We start from the raw sequence: 8,921 nt of genomic DNA, 5'->3' as shown, positions 1-8,921 counted from the left end.
TTTTAAGCATCATGTCTGCTTAGCTTGAAACCGATGGTAAGTTACCAGTTCACGGTGGAGCAGCGGTTAGAGCAGGAAGGCTGCAGGATCGTTTCCTGACCTGCAGAGTTTACATGTTCTCCCTGTCTCTGGTTTCCTCCCACAGACCTAAAACATGCATGTTAGGTTCTCTGGTAACTCTAAAATTGTCCTTAGCTGAATGGTTGTTTGTCTCATTTGTCTCTGTGTGTCCCTGTGATGGACTGGAGACCTGTCCAGGGTGTCCCCCGCCTCTCACACAGTGACTGGTGGAGACAGACAGCAACTCCTCCTGACCTAAAGAGGTGGAGTGGATAAAGAAAATGGATGGATGGATGTTCTAAACATATGAGAATATGAGATTATTGTTTATCTTGTCAGTCTAATGTTAAAATGTCACACAAAAATGAACATTTTTATTAGTTTCCTGTTTAAAGGTTTTTCTGTTTGTTTTTTGGACTAAAAACTTCAGCTTACTTTCAGCTGTTTAACTCATTCATATGAATATTCAGCAGGTTCAGGACATTACAGCTGACTTTTGATTTCTGTGACTTTTATACCTTTCAAAACACTTTATTTATTTTTGCTCATTAAAAGTCCTTTAAAAAACGGTGTGATTCTTCAGTACGTTTCATTTTTAGGTTTGAGTTATTGTTTGGCAGATTTTAGTTCGGCTAATTTCAACTTCTGTTCTGCTTGCTTGAACTTTAACAACTCAGTTTCAGCTTCTTTAACTTCAGCATTCACTCTGTGTTTTCACAGAAAATTATATTTCTCTTGTTTTATGTTCATTCTTTCCAACAAATCTTTGAAGATGAGACAGTTTTAACTATTGTTTGGGATGGTTTGAACATCCCAAACAATAGAACGTATTTATGTGCAAGCTTGTGGTTTCATTTCCATGATTTCCCTCTGAACTGTGAGCTGTAAACTGCTTGCATTAGCGTCTGCTGCAGAAATCACATGGAGGTTAAAAGTCCTGGCTCTGGGCCTTCGTGGCAGCTAGGCGCTGCTCACATTAACTTGGAAGACTTGGCGTCTCAGCCAAAAAGTCAATACCTTTTCAAAAAGGATCAGAGCCAAACTGGGCACGAGCCGTCTTTGCTTTAAAAACCAGTGAGCATCAATCACTGCAGCTCCAGACTGAAGAATTTCAAATCGCTTACAGTCTGAGAGGAAACATGCTGCTGCCAACTCATTTAAATATCTCTCTGTGTGTTTTAATACAAGTGGAAAACAAAGAGGCATTCTGGACCAAATCGTGACTATTCTTATGTCTTATTCAATATGACAGAAATTAATTAGTTATAGTCGAAAATATATGTTGAAAATAATTAACATTTAAAAACAACATAAAGCTAATCTTAGCTGAGGTTTAAAGGAGTCTGAAGACAAGATTTCTGCTGAGATTTGATAAAATAATGAATAAAAGGTGAGGCATTTATGTTAGGCAGGATTCATAAAACAATGCTTTTATCCAGTGAGATGGTTATTGTGTCAGTCTGGGTGACTGAAGAGTCATGAATGAACGTCATGACCTTTGACCTCACATGTGGTTTTCTCTTTCAAACCTTCACCTGACAAGGTTTGGGCAATAAAACGTGATTTTTCTTCTGGTAAAACAGGCTGATATTTTAGTTCCTGATCTAAATATTGTCATTTCAGCTTCAGCCATGCAGAGATAAAACATGTAGGTGGAAATGTTTAGTAATCTACAAATGGAGTACCAAGTCCTTAAAACATTAAATATTGAAACATAACCTTGAAATAAATGTCATTTGCATAATGATGTATAGATTAGGTGGTGAAGTTTTTTTTTTAATTGAAGCATATTCAGAGTGGATAAGTAACCTTTGTTTCACAATGGCACACTTATTTCAGGGGATTTTTAGTTTTTGCCACCTGATTTAATTCACAGCTCTTTCTTATGAAAAGGTATTATGCTGATGAGTCAGTCAGAGAAAACAACACGAGGCTCAGATGGATGACCAATCCTACCAACAAGTGGGAAATGGATCCCAGCTATACAACAATATCCTTGTTCTCTTTAACCATTCAAAACACTTCACCCATTTACAAACCCTTTTTTATTCCAAACACAGAACAGATTTAACCACATTTGTGATCCATAGAGACGATTTTTCTGCAGAAAAACACTTTTAACTTGCACCATTGCTTCATTTGACTCCATCATACATTCACAATATCTTTATTTGAATATAAGAAAAGGAAAGAAAGTTGTATTATAACATAACATAACATAACATAACATAACATAACATAACATAACATAACATAATATATATATAGAGAGAGAATAGAATAGAAAAGAAAGTAAAATTTAAAGAATTTACTGTAGTGTATTATTCACTTACATATTTTACCTTATTTAGTTTTGAACGTCTGTCAGCCTTGTATTTGTTAAAATGCGAGATTTATTTATTTTTATTGCACTTCATGTGAAAATAGATTGTAGGACTTTTCTCAGTGGAATACTTGCGGAGCATCATGTTTTCATTAGAGCGTTCCTTCTCTCTGCTGCCTGCTGCAGATGTGTGTCATCAGTGTCAAACAGTGTTTGACACCACAGATGAGTGCTGCTTTTAATTAACTGGAGCAGAGAAAGCTGAGAAAAAAACAGGAGTTTAAGAGAAAAAAATCAAGCTGATATATAAAAAAACGCAACTGCATATAGGAAAATAACCAATTTTCATCATTTTTTTAAATATAAGAATTCATGATCAAATGAGTTAAACCTTAAGTCTGGTTTTTAAGCTCATTTCAGGTATTTACTGTGATTAAATTCGTTAATCGGTTAAAATCTGGCCTGAAAACATGAGAATCATCCATGACAGCAAGATGGTGAAACAGCAAGCAACAGGCTGCCGCTCCTCCCTCTGCTGCAGGACGTTTCCTGCTTTCTTCTCCTCCTGCAGGTCATTCCGAGTCTCCGCTGATGCTCATTAGTAAGTCACCTGCCTCCCTCTGGAGCTCTGCGGCCCTCCTTGATGCTTTATTCATCACAGGGAGGAGGACAAAAGCAGTGCGCTGTCTGGACACATTTACATACAAATGAACTGAGGATTCATTATTAATGCACACACACACGAGCGTCGTCTGCTGTGTCAGTAACTATAATAGTGTCTCGGCTCAGTGTTGCTGTTAATTCAAAGTGTGCGTGACGTGGAAGTGAGCCGGAGCACATCAGAGTTTTTATGGTTGATCATGCCGACTTGCTTACACGCGACCCTTCTTGTGAGTTTACAGCAGGCAGGAGTTTTCTGCTCGGCTGCCTTGTCTTTGTTTCTTTGTGTGTTTATTCCAAGCCAGAGAAGAAGCTGAGCTACGTCTCCTGCTTTGCATAATAACCCAACACAAGGGGCCTGTAATTCTCAGGTGAGTGTTTTTAGAGTTAAACTATCAGAGCAAACAGGTGAAGCTGGAGTGGAGGAGGTCACTTTGCACACACTGGAGGAATTTACACAGAAGAAAGGAAATCTTACTCTTTCACGTCCATCTCAAGGTTAAGAAAAGCTGCATTTTTTTTTTCATTTTTCAGTCAGCTAGGATTTTAAAACAAATCAAAGGAAACATCTGTGTTAATGTTGAAAACAGTACAAGAACAATAAGTCATATGTTGTACAAGAGATGTGAGAAACTTCTTGTCAAACTTCCTGCTGCTGTTCTCAGTTACACATTTTAAAGGTTTTTGCTGTAAACCTTCATAGTTTTAGTCTAAATTTAAAATCATGTATGAACTTTAAAGATACCTTTTAAACTTCAACCAAAATGAAATTTCAGCCAAAACCAAAAGAAATAAACACAATATAATAACATGTCTAAGCAGTTTATCATCAACAGAAATTAGATTATTTCAATGACGAGATAATTTCCTCCTGCAGGGTCCAGCGAACTCGCACTGAAGGTTTGCTAAATATTTTACGCCTCAGACCTGCAGCCTCGGGATTACACACACAGCACTGACCACTGGTCCACCCCCCCTCACATGACAGGATGATCATTCTGCTCAATGAGTAGGTGGAAAATTATGTTTTCAACTCAATAAAACAAACAAATTACAAGTTTGTGTGAATGCAAATGGAAACCAAAAGAAAACAAAGAGCCGGGAAAAGCTATCACAACATCCTCTCAACAAGTGTCTTACCTTTTTCTTTATTCCATATTATCCAGATCAGAAATAATGACAGGTTCTCTGACCTCCATCAGGCAGACCCATCTGGCACGCTGTCAAAAACCTCGTGTTGAGACCAAAACTGACGCCTGGTTTTAGACTGCCTGGTGGTTTTGGGGTAATTAATCCAACCATGACAGTCTTTTTTTTTAACAAAAGAGAAAATACATTAAAACGCCTTCTTTAAATAATCATTCAGATGATAGTGTTTATTCTCATGGTAGCTATCAGTTATTTACTCTTTATGTATTTTATTTAAATAAACTGCACATGATTTTAAAAAAATGCAACACAGAGGTTCTTGTCAAGTTTTTATGAGATTCAGAAAATTCAAAACATACAAATAAGATTTTTTATCAACCATCTGTCATATTAATGATACAGATTCTAAAAATAAAATGAAATAAAGAGGACTCAAACACTTGATATGGTCACGTTCCTCTCCATGTGTTCAACATCAACTTTGATCACATGATGGCAGCATTTAGTCACTTTAGAGGCAGATTCTTGTTCATTCAAGGCTGAACATTTCTACAAACAGAACAACTGGTTCAGGTAAAAACCTCACAGTGAAGAAACTTGGATGTGTTTGTTTTAAACAGTTCTAAAAGACAGAAGACAGAAAAACAAGCAGCTTCTCAGAAAAAAAGAATCACCTTGTTCTCAGCGTGAGCTGTGATTCCTCTAAAACGGAACAAACATCATCCCACGGCTTTCTCTGGAGGCTGTTTTAGTGGTAGAGATAATTATAATGGACCTCATCAGAACTGAAGAGGCTATAATTACTGTATTTAACCACTTTGAGTTCTTATGATGATGACGTGCAATCATTTATGTCCTTCCTTCAAACAACATCTGAATATTCAGCAGCTGAACAAACAAACAGCTGGTGAACAAGCTGCCTTTTTGGGTCTAAAACTAACTTGTAAAAACGTTAATGTTGATAAGTTTTCATATCTTTATTCTCTGTACATTTATGTTTGTTTATCTGATTGTTATCAAAATACCTCATGGACCTCTGGCTGGATTTTAATGTCACTTTTCAAAACGAATTATTGGATGTGTATCGAAAACTGATTCATTTTTGGAGACAAACCCATTCAACATGGCCGACACAGCTAAGATAAGCTGACACAGTAAGATATTGAGCTGAAAGGTGTGGTAGTAGCTGAGAGTCACACTCCCAGATCTAATAGGTCAATTAAAATCTTGCAACATTTCATCAGATTGCTCATAATGTCAACTTCATCATTTCTCATCAGAAGATGATTATTATATGATAATATTAATCTCTGGGTAGAGGTGATGGGTGATATGCATTCCTTTCATGAATGATAGGCCATTAATATGAAAATGAAAAGAAAGCTTAATGGACAAGACAATAGAAAAAGGAGCCAAAAGGAGTTGGACTTAGTTGGACTTCTCAAAGACAAGTTTGTCTTCTGATAGATTTTTGCTCTGATTTCAAAGAGATGATTTGATTTAAAGACTGAGTTCCTTGATGAAAGGTAGAAAACAAACAGTGTGGGACAAAGTGTGATTGCTGAGATGTAAAAAAGGGAAATACTGCAGACTTTGCTCTGAATGACGCTTGAGTTTAAACATGAACTCTGTGATGCTGCTGCTTCTGTGTTGTTTTCCTGCCATAAATATCATAATAAAACAAAGCACACTGTAAAGCTGCAGAGTTTTGCTTTGCCTGAGGAAAGAATTATTCAGAGAAGGAATCCTCCTTGAACTATTAAACAACATTTGTGGACAAATGAATTAACATTCATTTACTGGAGCTAAATGGGAATTTGCCGGAGCAGATGCAAAGCAGTGATGCTCCACTGCCCCCTCAGCTCTTCCTGCTCTGCCTCTAATTAGATCTTATTCTCTCATTTGCTTTTAAGCTTTTATGGTTTAAATCACCTTCCTCTTTCTGCTTTCAAATCTTTAATTTTAGCCTTGAAATTGCCGTTAAATAAAATGGAAATGTCTCTCATTGTCTTAGGAATCATTTGAAACACTATTGCTGAAACTTTGCCTTAATTGTTCAGTAAATGAAAACATTTTCACGTTAAAGGTGGAAGGAAACAATCTCATACATGCAGCAGACCAATCTTTTATCTTTAAGTCACTTCTGGTCATTTGAAAAATGCACCATGAGTAAACCAGGGAGTGACAGGAGCACTGAGAGTCCGGAGAGCTGCTCAGGCTACTTCACACCTACTCACTAACTCAGCCCAATGACTACCTTCCTCGATGATTTAGAGACGTGACTGCAGTGGATCCAGTTTAACGCCCTGTTGTGTTCTGTAACTGATACAGTAAATTCATGTATGCTCTGTGATATTATTGTTACTATTTCTGGTCACTAGATGGCACTGCTGTAACACTGTAGTGAGACTGAGACAGCAGAGTGAACACTTCTATCATGGATCTTGATAACGCACGTAATAAGGTTTTACCAGCTGTCTCCTTATATTCATTTATACCTGACGCAACATGTCTTGACTGTTTTAGACATAGACTGTATAAATTATGAGCCAAGTGTCCCAACTTTCCCTCCTCTCTGGGAATAAAAGCCAGAAGAAGCTGGTTTCCAGAAGCTGTTGTATTTTTAGAACCAGGGTTGTGGGGATTTAGGTCCTACCTATATAACCCAGCAAATAATCACAATGTTACATGATCTTTCTTTTAAGCATGAAAAAAGTCATTTCATGTAAACATATTGGAAAAAAAATCAAATTTGAACATACAGCAGCGATGTAAGAACTACATGAATCAACAAAAGTCAACTCCTGAAAAAAAGTTTTTTTTCACAACAGAAGGAGGAAACATCTTAGACTGGACTTAAAAGTGTTTTGTAAAAAATGGACTTCAATTTCTAGGCACAACATCATCATAAAAAAATACATATTTTAAAACTAAAATTCTTTTCTCTTTTGGCTTTCTCATGAATGGTACATGTTGTTATCCTGCTGAACATCTTACCACAGCTGTGATTCATAAATATCCTCTTATTCCCTCACAGCATGTAGTCTTTGCTTTCTTACTCACTCAGTTTTCCTGTCTTGTAGTTTTTTGATTTTGTGATTAGACCAGCAGAGCTGCCAGGTGCAGGTTAAAATTACCGACCTCTAAGCACTTAATCATGTGTGGCAACACAAAAGTTGTTAGGCTGAGAAAATAATGACAATGTAAAAGACCAACTCATGCAACAGTGACAGGGTGGAAACCTTTTGTGTATAAATATACCTTTTGCTCAAGATGCATTAAAATTGTTGAGTTTGAGTTGTTTTAAATGGCAGAACTTTGCTCTGGTCTGAGCCGTGCTTCTAGAAGAACTTCAAACTAAGATCGCTCTCACTGCTGCTGCAGCAGGCAAGATACTCATTCATACTCCACACAAACCCACTTCAACAAAACCTCCAAACGTTGGCTTTAAAACCAGGCTGCCTTGCATTAAGACAATAGTAATAATTAAAAAAAAACAGACACGTATGAAGTGATCTCTGTGGAGAGAGGCTTTTATGTTTGTTGACTAATGTTTTGCTTATGAGTAATTCATCCAGGAAATTGACATTTGTGAAAAGAAGTCCAGCAGATGAAGTGCACTTCACACCTCAGTCTGTAAAGATGCTCTATTTGATTGCTTTTTGTATGCATGCAAAAATTAACCAAGTCAATATCCAAAAACAACTAAATCTTGAGCAACGTGAAGCAGTCCATTAGAATGAATTACACCTTACTTCATATATTTTATTTTCTCTGTGCCACTGACAAGACTTCATCACAAAATATTGACTTTTTCTTCTGTTTTTGAGTCCTGAAACTTACTCTGAGTCAGAAACATCTGATAAATGACTGAAACAAGGAGGTCAAGCCACTAATTAACCCGACCAGGATGAACAATCCTAACATGAACACTGGTTTCCTACATACTGAGCTGTGCATCCTTTGTGACAGCTGCTTGGATGCAGGATGTCTCCCTGGAGACACAAGATGAAAACCTTTTTGCAGCCCGGTGAACATGAATGAATGACTCACTCATGTACTTTAACTCTCTTTAACTCTGCCACCTGCTGAGCTCTGCATGGTTTCTACTTCCTGTTCACACAAACACGCTTCTACCTTTGTGAGGATCCTCATTTACTGTACTCTTCCCTCAACCACCAAAACTAAACTCTTAACCACAAGAAACTCAGTGGGGAGTGGATGTTGTGTAACCGCTGCCACTGAGGTTCTTTTAAATGTTCATACTTTCAGAACCTTTTTATGTTCCTGTCATGTTTTCAAAAAGTAAATAAATAAATAAAAAAGTACAGTCAGAAGTATGTTTACCTTGTCTAGCTGGACAAATATCTTGTTACTAAACACTTTTTACAGTTTCCTTTAATGTTTGTTTTTGTTCTTAAATGTTTTATATGTAGGTAGGTTGATTTGCTTTTTCAAATATATGCATGAAAAAAACATTCATTCATTGTTGAAAGACCGATAGACTGAACATCAGCTCTCAAACCTGCTGTCAGTTCATAGAAGTAAGAAAAAGTCTGCAACATTTAAAAGAGGCTTTATCTTTATGCACAACAGTAATTTGTCTCATTCATCAATGTTGATTAAAAGGACATTTAAGACATTGCTCAACTGAAATTAATTCTGCTGAAAGCATTTTTGTGGCCCTCCTCAAACCAAACATTTACGCAGTTTGAAAAAAGACAACACA

The sequence above is a fragment of the Kryptolebias marmoratus genome, linkage group LG5 (assembly GCF_001649575.2).
Source record: "Kryptolebias marmoratus isolate JLee-2015 linkage group LG5, ASM164957v2, whole genome shotgun sequence".
Lineage (NCBI taxonomy): Eukaryota > Metazoa > Chordata > Actinopteri > Cyprinodontiformes > Rivulidae > Kryptolebias > Kryptolebias marmoratus.
This window is presented reverse-complemented; position numbering follows the sequence as displayed.